This window comes from Meriones unguiculatus, chromosome 20 (genome assembly GCF_030254825.1).
Source record: "Meriones unguiculatus strain TT.TT164.6M chromosome 20, Bangor_MerUng_6.1, whole genome shotgun sequence".
NCBI lineage: Eukaryota > Metazoa > Chordata > Mammalia > Rodentia > Muridae > Meriones > Meriones unguiculatus.
This window is the reverse complement of record NC_083367.1, coordinates 6,839,635-6,859,915: the sequence shown is the minus strand read 5'-3', so window position 1 is coordinate 6,859,915 and position 20,281 is coordinate 6,839,635. Positions and strand designations below refer to the sequence as shown.

Below are 20,281 nucleotides of genomic sequence, written 5' to 3'. Positions count from 1 at the left end.
TGTATGCTTTTCAAGGCTTTTTTAAATTTGTTTGTATTAATTACACTTTATTTAGTTTGTATTCCCCCTGTAGTTCCCTCCCTCCTCCCATCCCAATCCCTCCCTCTCTCCTCCTTCTCCACGTATGCCACTTCCCAAGTTTACTGATAGGAGAGGTTTTCTTTTCCTTCCTTCTGATCCTAGTCTGTTAGGTCTCATCAGGAGTGGATGCATTGTCTTCCTCTGTGGCCTGGTAAGGCTGCTCCCTCCTCAGTGAGAGGTGATCAAAGAGCAGGCCAATCAGTTCATGTCAGAGACAGTTCCTGTTCCCGTTACTATGGAACCTACTAGAAAACTGATCTGTCATGGGCTACATCTGTGCAGGGTTTCTGGGTTATCTCCATGCATGTTACTTGGTTGAAGTATCAATCTCAGGAAAGACCCCTGGGCCCAGAATTTTGGTTCTGTTGCTCTCCTTGTAGGGCTTCTACCCTCTCCAGATCTTACTATTTCCCACTTCTTTCATAGTTTTTCAAGTTTTTAAATCTTATTTTAGATTTCACTCTGAATATTTTATCCATACTGTGAGAAACACCGTTGTTTATTTACTATGAATGGAAAGTGACAGCTAAATAACTAGCAGTGTTTTCAAAACAAAGACTCATGACCAAACCTTTGGCAGAGTACATAAGAAAGAAGGGAAGTTAGTCTGATGGAGAAAGGATAGGAGCTTCACAAGGACCAAATATATCTGGGCACAGGGTCTTTTCTGAGACTGACATTCAACCAAGGACCATGTATGGATATAACCTAGAACCTCCACTCAGATGCAGCCTGTGGTAGCTCAGTAACCAATTGGTTTCCCAAAGTGAGGAGAACAAGGACTATTTCTAACAGGAACTCAATGACTGGCTCTTTGTCCTCCCTACCCCCGAAGGGAGGAGCAGTCCTGTTAGGCCACAGAGGAGGGCTTTGCAGCCAGTCCTGAAGATACCTGATAAAACAGGATCAGATGAATGGGGAGGAGGTCAGTGGGGCACAGTGGAGATGAGGGAGGGAGGGAGGGACTGGGAGGGAATGAGGGATCGGGACACGGCTGGGATACAGAGTTAATAAAATGTAACTTATAAGAAAAAAATAAAATTAAAAAAAAGAAATCTCCCACTTAAAAAAAAAAATCAGCCAGTCAGATGTCTATCTCTCCATTCCTATCTTTACTCATTTTATTCTATTAATATTTGTGATTCTTTTGGAAAATTTTAAACATCACTAATCACATTTTACTGAATAGCTTATAACCTATTTTTATTTACTATTTTGCCTTTGAAATTCCACTGTCACTAATGACAACTGTCACTTTAAAATGTTGTGTATGAGTACTTGTTTAATGCTTCCCAAATCACTTCAGTGATAAATTTTACATATTTATCCTTTTAACTATTTATAGAATGTAATACAGTAAGATCATATGAAAAGTCATCCACCTACCCATGAGAACTTGACCTTTTTTGACGCATGGTGTACATAATCACTTCTGAGTACTTTCTAAGTCTCAGATTCCTATTAGCTCTTTGAGTTTTTTCCTATAGCAAGTTTGGATAATATTTACTAGCTCTCTTCCAGCTCCTCTCCAATCCATCCCCCTTTTACTCCCATTCAATTTATTGTCTTTTGTGGCCTTGCTCTTTTTCATCAAGGTCAATTTGTGCTGGCCAAATGTTCCTAGATGTGTGGCCTTACACTGGAGCATAGTCAATTTATCAGGAGCTGTATATTCAGAGAACACTGACCATTCCTGTCCCAGAAGCTAAGAATTTTCTAATAGATTTTTTGTCCATGGGTGCATCTTTAAGCTCTGCTCTCCTTTCCATACTGATATTTCTTGTTTTAGACTAACACAGTACTACACATGCTGTCACAACATATGTGAGTTCATAGGTGCTGCTGCATTGCTATGCCCAGAACACGTTACATCCATGTAGTCAATGAAAATATGAACACATTCTGTTTCTGTCACTAATACTTCTTTATAAATAGAAAGTAATACTAAATGAAGAAAAGGAGTATGATAGAAAAAGTATCATGAAGGTAGAGAAACTTATGTTGTTATAAGACACAGAAATATTTGGCTTCTTCCAGGAGGAAAGCAGGCAGAAAAGTCTGATGAGTGTTTGCCAATAGGCTTCTTGCAAAGGACTACTTATATTTCAGTATAAATATTTTATTTGGTTTCATTACTCTCTATAGGTCAGCACCTTGTTATTATAAAATTAAAATGTACTGGACTATATAATGTTTATTATTTGCCGTATAATTGTTATGGTGATATTGTTAGGCCCAGCAAGAGCCTAAATATAAGAAGGTATGAAGAGAACTCAGGAAACTAATCATCCATCGATACAAAAACGCAAGAGACTCACTCTTCTTAACCATTGCAATGGGGTCACCCCTGCTGGTCAGCTAGGAGTGGCGCCAGGAGACAAAGAGCTTAGGTTTTTAAAAGACACAAGGCGGGAATCTCCTGGGGTTTACTTCTTGGCAAGTTAGGATTGGATGAAGTGTCTAACTTTTAAAATAATTGGTTGGTTCTGGGCACCCTTAGGTCTGGTCAGCCCTGTCGTAAATATCTGATCTTCAAGTCAGTTTGGAATTTCTTGCCAGTTAAATGTGGGGGGTGATTAACTCATCCCATGTCTGTTTTGAGGAATGGGGGTTTTAGGCTTTGGATCAAAGGTCAGGAGAAGGATTGGGGCCATTTGGACCAGTTTCCAGACAAAGTCCATCTCACCGGCGCCAGCCGGTGATTTTTTCTCCATTTAGTAGAGATCTCTGCCTGTTCTCTTCCTTATCTCTGCCCTCACAGACGGCTAATGTCAAGAACTTTTACATTCCTCGGTTCTCTGGAGAAGCACTAAGAGGCTTTAATTAACATGGGCCTAAAACTTGCAAATATAAGTTATAAGGCAATTAAAAGAAACATAGGTTACAAAGTTAGTCTGATTCTTTCAATATTATTTAACCTGTAACCACAAATAATAAGACATATAAACATTAAATTTTATAATTGTCTCATTTACCTTGGGCTGGTCATATATTTCACCTATGCTGTCTCAAAAACCTCACCATTTATCTCCCAGTCCCCATCCAATCCCATCTGCCTTAACCATCCTTATCTGGGTTATGTTCCATCCATAATCTTATGAATACTTGCTTATATTTGGTGTTCTTTCCATCCACTCTATCCTCCAGGACCATGTGTTTTCTTTTCCATGCTAACACATCATGGCATCTTCCTTCCTCTTCTCTTCTGGTCTGTCTGTCTGTTTTCCATGATTCTCTGTTTCCCAAAATTTTGGAATGTTAGCCACACCTACCCCAAACTGCCCAGCCCAGCTTTCAGGCCTTTAATCAGACAATCAGGTATAATGTCTTAGGCAGGCTTACACAACAAGGATCAGTTTATCCAAGCAGTAACCAGAACTTTGAAGGCCAGTAATTAACATCAAAATCTAAGTATCAGACCAACCACCAACAGCACCTTTTATTTTTTCAACATGGATTTTGAATGTAAAAATGCTGGATTGTTAAACTCTCAAAAATGATGACATACAAAATAGAACTCATTTATTGTTATCAGTGTGCTTCTGAAAATTCTGTAATGTGATCTTCAGTACTTGAAGGTTATAATGTGCAAGCCAGTTTGTTGACATTGAGACTGAAATTGAGTAGTTAACATTTTGCATACACAAAGACACTGGACTTGTTTATTCAAAGTTGCACACATAAATTTGTACATGTAAAAATTTCACAGTGTCTAATTTTCTTAACTAGATTTGAAAATGTAACTAAATTTTTATTTATAACACAGTAACATATTCATCCCTAATAAATAAGGGACATAAGATACTCTTACAAGAAAACATGATTTTTATATCTTAATTATACACTTATATTTTTATGTGTTTGAATGTTTTGATTATTAATAAATGGCCTTTAAATATCAATTACCTATCTCTACTTAGATTCTGCTGTTTTTACAAATGTAAACCAGCACTATGTATGCTGGAAAACATCATTAGGCATCTTTTTGACATCTCTTTCTTTGTTGGATCTTCTTTAAAGCATACCTTCTTCCACATTTCAGTAATTACCGATGGACACAGTGTTTATTTTGTAATTGAAAGAAAGGAACAGCTAGATTCAAAAGCTGCATTTAATCATTATTCTGCACTCCAATGTCTCTCAATTTTATATTGATTGAAGTTTCCCTCTTTTCCTATATGTTTATGCTATAATTCTTAAGCAACTAAGGATGTGCAAGCATTTGCGTTTCACAGACAGGAAAGCTGGCAATGAAGATGATGCAATGAGCCACACTTCCATGAAGTAGAATATTTAAATCTGAAAGCAAAGTCAATCTGCCTAGTGCCAGTATCAACAAGAAGGTGTCACAAGGAGAGAGAAAAAAAATGCAGTGCAATTGAATTGAGGGCCTTTCCTTTCTCTTTATTAAATTTCCTTTTGGAAAGAGACAGCTGTAGGTAGCGATTTAAATGTTGGCTTCACCAATATGTTTTCTTGTGGAATGTCTCCAGGGAATCGGAAGCCAAGGTCCAAATCTACATCCATTGTAATTCCTTCACTTTCGACAGATGGAGCAGCAGATTTGAGCAGGATGCTGTGGTGCAGATGTAGATTGGTGAGGACATTGCACTGTGAAACTGAAGATAGCAGCTGGCAGTGTTCAAGAATACCAGTTTCACTTGGGTTGGGGCAGGGGGGAAAAGTTGAAAGGAATTCAATTTGAGAAAATGCTTGTGCCAGGGGAAAATATAGTTTAATATTGAAACCCAGGAGAAATGTTATCAGAAACTGTGGTAGAAAAAGTCCGGAGCCGTGACTCCAGCGGCCTGCTTTGATATTTAAATCTCGGTGGAGAGATGGCTTTTAGCAGGCCTTTACTAATGGCAGAGAATTTGCAAATCCATCTCCTTTTGTTTGGGACAGCAGGTGGGATAGCTTGTGAGGGTCACACAAGTTATTGGGAGCTTGCTTTCAATATTAGCAGATTAGTCCAATATTATCTTGACGGCATGCAGAGAGGCAATGCACTGGACCAGTAGATGAGAGTTTTAAACCTTGATCGATAGGCAGAAGGCAAAGAGACATTGTACCTTGTCTGGGCTTTTCAAACCCAGTGACACTCCTTCTCCAACAAAGCCACACCTCCTAATTCTTCTCAAATAGTTTCACTAATAGGAGTCTCAGCATTTAAACTTATGGGCCTATAAAGCTATTTCAAAGCACCACATGAGCACACAGTTGGTCCTATTTTTTCTTTTTGTGTGTGTGTTTGGTTTTTTTATTTTTTATTATTAATTACACTTTATTCACTTTGTATCCCTCATAACCCCCTTCCTCCTCCCCTCCTGATCCCACCCTCCCTCCCCCTTCTTCACGCATGCCCCTCTTCAAGTCCACTGATAGGGGAGGTCCTTTTCTCCTTCCTTCTGATCTTAGTTTATCAGATCACATCAGGAGTGGCTACATTGTCATCTTCTGTGGCCTGTTAAGGCTGCTCCCCCCTCAGGGGGAGGTGATCAAAGAGCAGGCCAATCAGATTACATCAGAGGAATAATGAGAAAGTTGTTTATTTTCCTCCCTTCCTTTTTCCTTTTTTTAGTTTGATATCAGAAGTGTTGCAATTTACATAAAACTGTTTATATCTATGTTAGAGATTCAGAAATTTTCCATTAGCTTAACATCATTAGAGAGAAATTTTATTTGATAATTTTAATCAATTCAAAGAAGAACGTGTGGAATTTGCTAGTTGAGAGAAATAACTTCCTAGCTCCTTATGTTCTTAATAAAAAATCAAAAGAGGAAAGCCTGGTAACCAGCCAAACAAATAGCACAGAATTACAGGGACTTTAAAACATTTATTCATTAATTCTGCAGATACTTCATAAAACTTTAAATCAGTTATCCACATAAAGATAATCACCATTTTAAAACCGTAAATGTCAAGGCTAAACATAAAGCCTATACTTTTGATTTTGCTTTTACATTAAACATTTAATATAGTCTTTTCTTCCCCCTTGAGAATATCAAAATACAAGCTTTCAATTTATGGTAATTTTAAATTGTTAAGGCCAAAGACATGCTTTTTGTTTTTCATTGTTTTCGTCTTGGTATGAGTGATTTCCACAATGCTTTCATGCTGTGATTCCTGCACAGAATCTGCTGCAAATTTCATTGTTGTTATCATTTAATTAAATGGATTAAGTGCTTATTTATTGACTCAGAAATATATGAAGTCTAATATGCCAAGTCATGATATATAACAAAAGGCAAATGGGAATAAAAATATTTCTATGAAACAAAATTATTAAAAATAAAAATAACGTTCACAATTTTCAGAAAAGATATATTCCAGTAAGGCTTATGCCTACAAAATTTTCAAAATAAACAAAAAAAATTGTATGTACTTGGATACCACTAGGCTTAACTAAATCCATCTGGTGCTAAAATTTAGGTGAAAAGTTATTATAAAATTAAAATTATGAAAATTAATGTTGGGTCTGTTAATAAGTTTTTATATGTATATCACCGTTACCTCAGATGTGATAGAAGTCAATGACCATTTATAAATTTATGTATTTGTTAATTACCTGAGATTTTAACATTCATTTTCTATAATAATCTGATGAAAATGCTTTTCTTCTGAGCATAGTATTGACAAGAAATGCCAAATTTTAAAATTATCATTCTGTACCTTCTTGAAAATTGTTCAGCAAAAATTATTAAGAATTTCAATCTAGTTAGAAGTTGCTCAGGTTTATAATAGTTGCTGATAGAATATAAAATTGATAGGTACATGGAAACAATACAATTATGATGATTCTGTCTTTTATAGACTTCACAATTTTCTCAACTTTGGCAACAGTCATTACTAAGACAAACATCACAAGATCAGGAGATAAAACAAAACTAAAGAATGTGTTGGCAATCAAGACATATTACATGAGATTTTTACAGTTATAGGTGGGAATATGTTTTAGGGGCATTGAAAGACACATCATTTCTTGTAAAATATAAGAACTACAATTATGTGGACAATAGCCAACAACCTCAGTTTTACCTGAGTTTCATTCAACTTTATTCAGTGGCCTCTCCAGTGTCACAGGAGAGCATACATTCCATTATGGAAATGCCTGAAGAAGAGGCAGCAAATAAGTCCACCATTCCAGATAAGAAACTTTAATCACTCTTTTCTAATTTATTTTCTTTCTAAGAGTAAAGAGATCTCTATAACACATAAAATATGCTGCCATAAATATATGTCAAATATCAGCATTGGTTACTTCTATTAAAGGAAGCACTGATCTAAGTGATCTTTGAACACTTTTTAAAACTAGGCATGAAAGTTTAGTTTCACATGTGAAATGATGCAGTGGTTTCTAACTTAAGAGGTTGTTCTGAGAATTAAGAAAAAAAAATTGTGGAATATCTGGTGAGCATGTGAATAGTAGAGGTAGTGGTTGCAAAGCTGTCTTTAAAATTATTAATTTTTCATTTCTAATTACTAGTTGTGTAAAACTTAATATTTAACTAATTATAACTGATTTTTGGGGGGAAGAGGGAAGAACTCTGTAGCTCCTGCTCCTTTAGTTGTCCTAGCATTAATTCTCACTATTTCACTGTGCTTAGAAAAAGTTTAAAATGCTGAAAAATATGTGCATATGTGTATGTTGAATATGAATATATATATATATATATATATATATGAGCATAAGTATATGTCCATATGTTATCCATTGTACTAGGAACAGAACTTGTGGCTTCATATATACTAGACAAGTTTTTAGTATCAGTATAGATTTATACCCCCTCTCCCTGAATGTATCTTTAAGGAAGAGTAATATACATATCAGGTGATAGAAGGCAGTGAGAATGACCTAAATGGAGCAGAGAAAAATCTATCAATATAATGTACACAGACTAAGAAAGTATAAACTGTAGTTAAAAATCCCATTAAAACCAGAAGAATTAAATACTGATCTTTTGACAAAATTTGAAGTGCTCCCGAGACATTTAGATTAATGATGAATTAACTGGTTTATAAAAATCTATGAGATGCTATAGCAGTATGATAACCAGAAATAATCTTGAAATTTTATTTTTTATTTTTTAAATTTATTAATTACAGTTTGTTCACTTTGTATCCCAACTATAGCCCCCTCCCTCGGCCCTTCCCAATACCACCTTTCCTTTCTCTTCTCCTTCCATGCCTCTCTCCAAGTCCACTGATAGGGGAGATCCTCCTCCCCCTCCATCTGACCCTAGTCTATCAGGTCTCATCAGCACTGGCTGCATGGTCTTTCTCTGTGGCCTGGCAAAGCCGCACCCCTCAGGAGGAGGTGATCAAAGAGCCAGCTACTGAGCTCATGTCAGAGACAGTCCCTGTTTCCCTTACTAGGGAAACCACCTGGAGTCTGAACTGCCATGGGCTACATCTGTGCAGGATTTCTAGTTTATCTCCTTTCATGGTCTTTGGTTGGAGTACCAGTCACTTTAATATATATTTGTATTAGTTCTTTGAGAATTCAATTCAAAGGTTTTATTTTTTTGATCACTTTCTCTTTTTCTAGTTACTCCTAAGTATCCTCTTTTACCACCCACCCACCTTTGTATTTTGTAATTTCCCAAACTCTTTGCCAAATTCACTATCTTCTATTATTTATTTATTTAACATTTTAATGTTCCTAGCATTTACAATAGGTTTGAATGTTGATAGGACAATTTCCTATCTCTTCCCTAATAATCAGCAGACTCTTACATGCCGTTGTCCTCAAACATGTACATAGGTTAAACCTGCTTAACACACAAGCGATGATAGATAGAAACCTCTTACAGAAGACTGTGATCTTGAATATGCATCTATCTAGTGATCAAGCTTAAGTCATAATATTAACATACTTCATTTATGCCAAAATAAATGAGCACATGAATAACAAAAAAAATCAATAAATTTCAGGACAGATAAATAAATCTAAATTTTAAATATAATTTCATTAAAGAGTATTTCTTTCTGGTACTGATTATAGATTTAAACCGTTCTCTCAAAAAAAGGCCAGGAAAATAAAACAAACAGCAAACAACAACAACAAAAAATTGTGCATGCTAGAATGGTTGGGATGAGTATTTTGCACAAAGACAGATTGTTATTGGGCTTTAAATGTATAGCTGTTTGTTTGTTGGAAAATTCATGATCTTTGTCTACTACTGTCACATAAAACTTCTAAGTAATAAAAAATTGTAACATCAAAACAACCAGGGTCTTCATAAAGTTTACTTTCTTAGTAATCTAGTGATTTGCCATCTCCCTGGGCCTTCAAAACGTGTGGATGACTCATAAAATGTGGGGAGCATTAGGTGTTATTTGTAGAAACTCTTAGGATTTCATATACAAGCACTCCCAGCTCTGGAATCCTTGATACTTAAAGTTGATAATAAGAAAAATTATGATGTCATATTCAAAGTCAGCATATAGGTTACTAAACATTAACATAAAATCGTCAAATCTAGTGGAAATTACTTTGCACTCCATATGTTTAAAACAATTATTAGGTAAAAATAAAACCATCAGTGAAGATAAAATATAATAATTTCAATGAATGAATTTTTTAGCAGTAAATAATAAACAGGTTTTTAAAAATAATAAATGAGTAGCAATTTGACTAGAATTGACTTGGAGACAGCTTTAGAATTTTATAACAACTCATGATCTTCTTGCCTCTGACGCTTTCAAAAAAACCTAACTGCATGCTCCACCACAACCAGCTAAGAAGATATCAAAAGATGGAAAGATCTCCCATGATTATTGATTGGTAGGATTAAAATAGTAAAAATGGCCATCCTGCCAAAAGCAATCAACAGATTCAATGCAGTTCCCATTAAAATTCCAACACAATTCTTTACAGACCTTGAAGAACAATTCTCAATTTCATATGAAAAAACAAAAACCTATAATTCCTAAAACAATCCAGTACAATAACAGATCTTATTCTCTAACCATGAACTCAAACTGTGCTATAGAACAACAGTAATAAAAACTGCATGGTACTGGAAGAGCAACAATCCGGGGGATCAATGGAATCAAGTAGAAGACCCAGAAATAAACCCACACACCTACAGATAATTGATTTTTTACAAACAAGCCAAAAATAAATGGAAACAATGTAAAACAGACAGCATCTTCAACAAATGGTGCTGGTCTGACTGGCAGTGTGCATGCAGAAAAATGCAAATAGATCCATATTTATCACCCTGCAAAAAAAACTTAAGTCCAAGTGAATAAAGACCTCAGCATTAAACCAGTCACACTAAACCTGTAAAAACAAAAAGTGGGGAAGAGCCTGGCCCTCACTGGCACAGGAGACAACTTCCTGATCAGAACACCAACAGCACAGGTTCTAAGATCCACAACAAATAAATGGGACCTCATGAAACCAAAAAGCTTATGTAAAGCAAAGGACATAAGGACAAAGGACAAAGGACTGTCATCAGAACAAAACAGCAACCTACAGACTGGGAAAAAAATTGTCACCAATCCTTTATCTGACAGAGGGCTAATATCCAGAATATATAAAGAACTTAAGAAGTTCAACCACACCAAATCAAGTATTCCAATTAAAAATGAGGTACAGAGTTAAACAGAGCAGTCTCAATAAAGGAATATTGAATGGCAGAGAAACACTTAAAGAAATCCTCAACGTCCTGAGTTTTCAGGGAAACGCAAATTAAAATGACCCTGAAATTTCATTTTACACCCATCAGAATGGCTAAGATAAAAAACGCAAGTGACAATACATGCTGGAGAGGATATGGAGAAAGAGGATCCTTCCTCCATTGCTGGTGGGAATGTAAATGTGTACATCCATTTTGAAAATCAGTCTGGTGCTTTTTCAGACAATTAGGAATAGTGCTACCTCAATATCCAGCTATACCACTCCTAGGTATGTATCCAAAATATACTCAAGTATAAAACATTTGTTTAACCATGTTGGTAGGAGCTTTATTTGTAATAGTCAGAATCTGGAAATAACACAGATGTCCCTTATTTGAGAAATGGATACAGAAATTGTGGGACATTTATACAATGGAATACTACTCAGCAATTAAAAACAAGGAAATCATGAAATTTGAGGGAAATGGTAGGATCTAGAAAAGATCATCCTGAGTGAGGTATCCCAGAGGCAGAAAGACCCACATGGTATATCATCACATATAAGTGGCTATTAGATATATAATATAGAATAAACATACCAAAATCTGTACAGCTAAAGAAGCTAACACAGGAAGGAGGACCCTGGGTAAGATGATAAGCCCTCACTCACAAAGGCAAACTAAGCGGACATCAATAGTGGGAGAAAATTGGGAACAGGACAGGAGCCTATCCCAGAGGACTTCTCATTGTCTCTACCCATCTGGGTATTGAAGCTGAGTCTCATAGTCAAATTTTGGGCAGAGCACAGGAAATCATACCTAGGAATGGGGAGATAGGTTTACATTTCCACAGCAGTGGAGGAGGGTTCCCCTTTCTCCACAACCTCTCCAGCATGTGTTGTCACTTGAGTTTTTCATCTTGGCCATTCTGATGGGTGTAAGGTGAAATCTCAGGTCGTTTTGATTTGCTTTTCTGTAATGGCTAATTGAGGTTGAGCATTTCTTTAAATGTTTCTCTGTCATTCGATATTTTTCTGCAGAGAATTCTCTGTTTAGCTCTGTACCCCACTTTATTAATTGGATTACTTGAATTTTTTGCTGTTTAACTTCTTTAGTTCTTTATATATACTGGATATTAGCCCTCTGTCCGAACCACAAGGAGAGCAACAGAACCAAAAATCTGAGCACAGGGGTGTTTCCTGAAACTGCTATTCCAACCAAGGACTATGCATGGAGATAACCTAAGACCCCTGCACAGATGTAGCCCATGGCAGTATCCAAGTGGGTTCCATTGTAATAGGAACAGGAACTCTCTCTGACATGAACTGATTGGCCTGCTCTTTAATTACCTCCCCCTGAGGGGGAAGCAGCATTACCAGGCCACAGAAGAAGACAAGGCAGCCACTCCTGATGAGACCTAATTGACTAGTATCAGAAGGAAGGAAAAGAAGTCCTTCCCTATCAGTGGGCTTGGGGAGGGGTATGCATGCAGAGGGTGGAGGAAGGGAGGGATTCAGATGGGAGGAGGGAGAGAACCATGGGGTGGGGGGATACAAAGTGAATAAAGTGTAATTAATAAAGAAAAAAAAAAAAGAATGGGGAGATAGAAAGTCCTGGAGTGGACAGGAGCTCCACAAGAAGACAAAGAGAAGCAAAAAATCTGGGTCCAGGTTTCTTTGCAGAGATAGATACTCCAGCCAAAGACTTTGCCTAGAGATAGCTAGAATAGCTGCTCAATATAGCCCATGACTACCCAGTTTCTAAGTGGGTTCACTATTAAGAGGAGCAGGGGCTGTCTCTGACATGACTCAGTAGCTGGCTTGTTGATCACCTCCCCCATGGTTGGGGCAGTCTTACCAAGCCACAGAGGAAGACAATGCAACCAGTCCTGATTAGACATGATAAACTGTCAGGATATAAGGCAAGAAGGACTTCCCCTATCAGTAGACTAAAGGAGGGGCATTGGAGGAGAAGAGATAGGAAGGATTTTACTGGAAGAAGATGAGGGAGGGGGCAACAGCTGCAACACAAAGTGAATAAATTATAATAAATAGAAAAAATATTTAAAAAAATTATAACAAAATATTTGTTTATATAACTCATAAAGGGACATTTTGTAGGAAATATTCCATTCTCAATGTAACTGATGACATTTATTCTCAGTTTACATATAGTAAGATAAACAACATCCTGTTTTCTTGATGGCTATATTTAAAAGTGATAATAAGAGTAGTCAGGAACTGTGTAGGTAGTTTATGGTAAGTTTTCAAATAATGGCCTGTTTAATTTTATTTATTGACAAAAATTCAGACACATTCTGGGGCTAGGTGCTAGCTTCTTCTTGCCAGAGGCCAGAGACTCCAAAAGATATTAAGCAGAGAATCCATGGACAGAGGACAGGGGTACCAGGCAATGGGCTGCTTTGTCCTCATCTATTTTGCCTTAAGGGAATGCACCTTGACAAGAAAGTCCCCAGGATGAGTGAACCTGCTCCTCACCTGGACACTTGGAATCAAAACTTTTTTGACTAGCTTATGCCCACCCAATTCTTTTCCATCTAGTAAAGACTACCTCCAAAGCAATGATTCTCAAGGGTATCCCTCTCCCAGTGACACCTCTGACTACACAAAAGACCTGCCTTCTTCCTTATTGTTAAGGTCTCTATAATAAAATACTTCTTTCAAAAATTCCTCCTTTACATTCCTGAATTTCATTTTTCTATTGTGAGAGACAAGAAACTGAAACCCACTGTGTTTGATGTAACTCTGGTGGCTTAAAGTTCCTGTTGGTTTTCTTTTGGATACCAGCTCCCCAGACTAATTTTCAACAAGAGCTGAGAAATGTTTTTTCATCTTCAAAGAACTTCCAATACTTATAAAAAGAACAATTGATACAAGGTGAATAAACTGGAATTAATATAGAAAAAGCACAATTGAAATTTCATGTCACCAAGCTTCTTCCTTCTATTGAAGGAATTGTATATTTTAAATATAAATATGGTTTACATAAAAATTAATGTATTCCAATAACACCACATATGATGAAGTAACCCATCTACCAATTGCTGTACTGAAACAAGATAGAAAAACATGGAACATTATGGGGACATGATAAGGTAAAGGAGATATTCACCTCTCACCTGCTAAGAAGCAAGAATTCCCCAAATTGAAAGGATTGGCTGAGAAACAGATGCTGGCATATAAGAATATCTCTTTACATATATGCTGAAAGCCTCAGTCTATATGGCATCGTATAGAACTGCATTCCTTACCTGAGACCTTGCCCGAGAATCTTAAACAAAAATATTAATTTTGTTTACAGTAAAGACACCCCATCTTCTTCCATCTCTTTTATTATATAAACAGTAATCCTGTCAGGTGTTCCTCAATAACCATCTTGCTAGATCCTTCAGGGTTCTTAGCAACCCCTCCCACATACACACTTAAATAATGTATGACAATTGTAAAAATAATGTTGAGATTGTTTCTTAGAGAAGCCATTCTTGATGAGTCATACCTATTTTTTTTCTGATTGCCTCTTTTGCTCTTTTTTATTGATCTATTACTTATTACAATTTATTCACTTTGTATCTTGGCTGTAGTGCCCCTCCTCATCTTCTCCCAGTCCCTCCCTCTTCTCTCCCATACCCCTTCCATAGACCATTTTATAGGGGAGGACCTCCTTCCCTCCTATCTGACCCTAGCTTATGAGGTCTCATCAGAACAGCCTGCATCTTTTTTTTTTTTTTTTTTTTTTTTTTGTGGCCTGCCAAAGCTGTTCCTCCCCCAGGGGGAGGTGATCAAAGAGCAGGTCACTAAGTTCATGTCAGAGAAAGCCCCTGCTACCCTTACTAGGGAAACAACTTGGAACCTGAGCATCCTATGGGCTTCTTCTGAACAGGGGGTCTAGGTCCTGTCCATGCATTGTCCTTGGTTGATGTATGAGTCTCTGTGGGTCCCTAGACCCAGGTGTTTTGTCTCTGTTGTTCTCCTTGTGGAGTTCTTGTCCTCTCCAGGTCTTTCTATCTCTATCTTCTTCCATAAGGTTTCCCGCACTCTGCCCAAAGTGTGGCTATGAGTCTTGGTATCTCCTTTGATACCCTGGTGGGTAGAGTATTTCAGAGGTCCTCTGTGGAAGGCTCCTGTCATGTTTCTTGTCTTCTTCTACTTCCGATGTCTATCCTTTTTTGCCCTTCTGGATGAGGATTAAGCATCTTCCCTAGGGTGCTCCTTGTCATTTAACTTCTTTAGGAGTATAGATTTTAGTATGTTTATTCTATATTGTATGGCTAATCCTTAGTGAGATAACCCAGCAGCAGAAATATACACATGGTATACACTCATTTATAAGTGTATATTAGCCACTTTTTCTTAACCATTATGTTCAAAGTGTATCTTTAAATAATTTATTAAGTCCCAACTCATGTTTATTCTTGTGTATTAGTCTGAAATCTATTGTTATAATAAAACACTAACCAAAACCAGCTTGTAGAAAAAATGGTTTATTTCATTAATTAAGTTTGAGTTCATCCCTGAGGGAAACTAAAGCAGAAATTCAACACAATAACTTGGAGGAAACTGGAGGAACCATAGGGATACGTGGGTTACTAGAATGTTTCTATGCTTTGTGCAGCACAGGGCCACCTACACAGAAGTGGCATGACCCACAGTTGGCTGGAGCTCTCCATTGATCATTAATCAAGTAAATGCCTCCCCTACATGGCCACAAGCTAATATGTTGAAAGTAATTTCTCAACTGAGATTGCTCCTCCCCAAGTTACTTCATTTTCTGTCAAATTGACAAAACAACAACAACAACAACAACAACAACAAAAAACCTAATTAACACAATTGGATAGTTATCAAAGCCATGTATCCTGCTTTGGGGGGAGGGGCATCAGGATACCTATGGTTTATCTGTTGAGACCTGATAGGCTAGGGTTAAATGGAAGGAGAAGAGGTCCACCTCAATCAGTGGACTTGGAGAGGGGCATGGAGGAGATGAGGGAGAGAGGATGGGATTGGGAGGGAATGTGGGAGGGGCTACAGCCAGGAAACAAACTGTAATTTATATAAAAAAATAAATTTTAATTAAAAATATTCTTTACAAAAAAACCCTCTCTAGCTGCTAAATATAGCAGTAGAAAGAGCTATGCCTCCAGTCTCTGCCCTGCCAAATACTAATGCTAGCATTAAAAAAGACATATTTATGTAGTTATGGGATAGCATCTTGTGATGGGTCCAAACTTCCTCCCTCGTGAACAGACTGAAGCCATTTAAAGCAGAGTCTCAACCTGAGGGCCAAGCCCCCTTTGTAATTGAAATCCCTCTTTAGAGAGAATATCTAAGACCATTAGAAAACACAAATACTTATATTACAGTTTATAGCAGTAGAAAAATTACAGTCATGAAGTAACAAAAAAAGTCATGTTATAGTTGGGGAGGTTATCCCAATATGAGGAATTGTATTAAAACATCACAGCATTAGGAAGATGGAAACATCCCTGATATATAAGGTCTGACTCAGAGCTGAACCTTTACCCCATTTATACATGCTTCCATGGGTAAGTCCTTTAGAAAATTAGCCAACCTTTCCCCAGGAGCTCCAGGTCACAAGGCCCCAGCTAACTGTGGTTTTTGTTGTTGTTTGTTTGCTTTTGGCTTCTGTTATACTGCTTGCTTGCTGTTTCTGCTGCAACTGCTCAAAGATGGCTGCATAGAGAATTCAGGCCTTCTTTGTGAGTATGGTTTCTGGTCAGCAGTTACCAGTCAGCTTAATAAAGGTTCTCAGACTCAGACTCTGATCATTTCTGGTGATCCTTAGGGTCTTTACACCACAACCATCTATTGTTACAAAGATAAAATTTACTTTCATACTGGCAATGGTAAACATGTCTAAAATTAAAATTAATTATGTCAACAAATTAAAATATTAACTGATAAATTGACCATCAAAACAAATTTATTCTTATACTTTTGAGAAATGATAATAATAATATGAACATACTATTATAGCTCAACTTTATAGTTTAATTAATAATGTAAATTGATAATTTTAAATTGCCAGTGGAAAAATACTCAATGTTTTCTTCTTCGTGAGACTAATGTGTCCGAACAAAATAAAAAATTAAAACCATTCAATTAAACTGCATAGATATGACCATTATAATTGAGTAAAATGTCAGAAATACTGTATATTAAATGGGAAAGATTATTAGCAAAAATGAGACTAGAATATTTAATTTTAATATTATGATTAAATTTGAATGGAACTAATGTAAATATCACACATATGCACACAAACACAAACACACACATGCAAAAACAAACACAGAGATTTGCTTTGGAAGCATGATTTTCTCTATGCTCCTATGTTTTGTCCTAAAAACATAACATTGGCACCAGAGAGGTTCTAAACATTGCGGCCAAGCCAGACAATTTGAGTTCTTCAGTTCTTTATATATTTTGGATTATTTGTCCTCTGTCAGATAAAGGGTTAGTGAAGACCCTTTCCCAGTCTGTAGGCTGTCATTTTGTTCTGATGACAGTGTCCTTTGCTTTACAGAAACTTTTCAGTTTCATGAGGTCCCAATTATTGGTTGTTGATCTTAGAACCTTGTTTTCTGTTCAGGGAGTTGTCTCCTGTGCCAATGAGGGTCAGGTTTTCCTCATTTTTTCTTCTAACAGGTTCACTGTGTCTGGTTTAATATTGAGGTCCTTGATCCACTTGAACTTTTGTTTTTTTGCAAGTTGATAAATATGTATCTATTTTCATTTTTCTACATGTAGACATCCAGTTACACCAGCACCATTTGTTGAAGATGCTATCTTTTTTACATTGTTTCCATTGTCTTTGGCTTCTTTGTCAAAAATCAATTATTTGTAGGTGTGTGGGTTCATTTCTGGGTCTTTACTTGGATCCATTGATCTTCCAGACTGTTTCTCTTCCAGTACCATGCAGTTTTTATTACTGTTGTTCTACAGCACAGCTTGAGTTCAGGGATGGAGTAGAAGATCTGTTATTGCACAGGATTATTTTAGGAATTATGGGTTTTGGGTTTTTCTATATGAAATTGAGAATTGTTCTTTCAAGGTCTGTACAGAATTGTGTTGGAATTTTGATGGGAATTGCATTGAATCTATAAATGCTTTTGGCAGGTTGGCCACTTTCACTATGTTAATGCTCAACAATCCATGAGCATGGGAGATCTTTCACAATGGAATGCCACTAAGCTACTAAAAAAAGGAAATCATGAAATTTTCAGGTAAATAATGGTAACTAGAAAACATCATCCTGAGTGAGATAACCCAGAAATAGAAAGGCATACATGGTATATTCTCACTCATAAATGGTTATTAGACATATAATACAGGACAAACATACTAAAATCTATACTCCTAAAGAAGCTAAACAAGGAGGGGAGGGGCAAGATGGTGGCGCCGGGAGGACTCTCATTCTGAGCAGCAGCAGCAGGATCAGCACAGTGACCAGTAATCAGAACTCGCGGCCATAAAACACAGTCATTGTGTTTCCCAGGTGAGAGGATACCCCACGGTGGGGGATTCAATCAGCTTTTAACTCACAGAAGAAATCCCGGTTTCACCAGACGCTTGGCTGCAGGCCGCCAGCCCCAACCCCAGCCCAGAGCCACAAGCCAGTGTCTCTGGTCATGGTCCCAGACTGAACCATGCGCACACTATCAGAGACTGGAATTTTCAGTCGAGAGATAACCCCAGGGTACAGGAAACGATTGGGACCGGCCTTAGGTCACCCAGACATCCCCTGGAAAAGACTCGGGTTCCACGGGCACCCCAGGAGCCAGCCTGGAGCCAGAGCCGGGGACCCAGGCTCCGGCACCACAGAGCTCTGCCTGCCTGTGCGCCTGATTCGCCACCTGCAATAGAACTATGGGCACCAGGGCACCAGTGAATGAGTTTCACTGTCCAGTGAAAACACACAGGGAGGGAAACGGCTGGTCTGATCTCAGAGCACTCAGCCGACACCCCCAGCCTGAGAAGGTCCCCGGAAAATTACCCAGCTTAGGGAAGCACCCAGGCTCCCAAAGGCTGCAAAGGCAGACACAGGCAGTTTCTGCGCACCAGACAGCTGGCAGAGACTGAGCCGCCATCACTCAGCTGTGTTCCAGGCACAGGCAGTTTCTGCGGCCAGGCAGCTGGCAGACACTGAGCAGTGTACACCAGGGCAAAAAAAGACACTGGGAGTCCATGTCTCCAGAGAATCCACAGGGAAGGAAGGAAAATGTACTGACTTAAATCACCCAACCCTTCCCTAGAAAAAGTCTAGCAGACCAGTGGGGCCGAGGCTCGATCACTCAGCTGTACTCCAGAAACAGGCACAAACAGTTGCTTGGCGCCTGATGTCCAACTGGGTCACAGCAGCTGATCATTAAAATTACAACAAGAAACCCAGAAACAGGGCAGCTGCTCTCAGGACTTCCCTGGGTGAGAGGAGAACCCTCTCGACTAACAAAGACCACAGTTACCACTCAGGTCTATATCCCTGAGGTGAGCAACTCCTGAAAAAACACCAGCCATCCAGGGACTATACCCAAAAAGCTGAGAAGACATTCTTCAGGAAAAACCAGCTTTCTGCAAAGGGGATTCTCTCCACCACAGGATCCCCAGGAACCACCAGAAAATAACCCCAAACACCTAAGATAGCACAATGGGTAGAGGCCAGCGAAAAAGCTCAAGCAACAAAAGACAGAGCAATATGGCATCTCCAGAACCCAGTTACCCAGGGGCAAGTAGCCCTGGATACCCCAGCATATACTGAATTCCAAGAAGATGACCTAACAACTATGCTCATGAAGATGATAACAGAGGAAACAAATAAGATACGTAAAGACATAGAGGAAGATAAACTCAAACAGAATATTGCCATCCATAAAGAAATAGAGGAAGCTGCAACCAAACAGTTTATGGCCTTTAGAAAGGAAATGCTTAAAGCACTGAATGAAATAAAAGAAACAGAGTTGAAGGAACTAAAAGAAAAACAGGAAAGTACAATCAGACAGGTGAAGGAAGTAAACAAAACAACTCAAGACCTGATGATAGAATTGGAAAAATTAAAGAAAACACAAATCGAAGAAATAATGGAAAGGAAGAATCTAGGGAAGAAAAGAGGAACTACAGAGGTAAGCATAACCAACAGAATACAAGAGATGGAAGAAAAAATCTCAGGTGTAGAAGATACAATGGAAGAAATCGATGTATCTGTCAAAGAAAATGTTAAATCCGAAAAATTCCTGACACAGACCATCCAAGAAATCCAAGACAATATGAAAAGACAAAACCTAAGAATAATAGGTATAGAGGAAAAAGAAGACTCCCTTCTCCAAGGCCCAGAAAATATTTTCAAGAAAATCATTGAAGAAAATTTCCCCAAGCTAAAGGAGAGGCCAATTAGAATACATGAGACCTACAGAACACCCAACAAATTTGACCAGAAAAGAAAATCCTCCCGCCACATAATAATCAAAACCGTAAGTATACAGAACAAAGAAAAAATACTAAAAGCTTCAAGAGAAAAAGGCCAAGTAACATATAATGAC

At 37.8% G+C, this 20,281-nt stretch overlaps 1 pseudogene; it reads right to left on the bottom strand.

Moving 5' to 3' along the window:
• Positions 1-20,281, bottom strand: part of LOC110564709 (uridine diphosphate glucose pyrophosphatase NUDT22-like) — a 90,452-nt pseudogene that overhangs the window by 1,190 nt on the left and 68,981 nt on the right.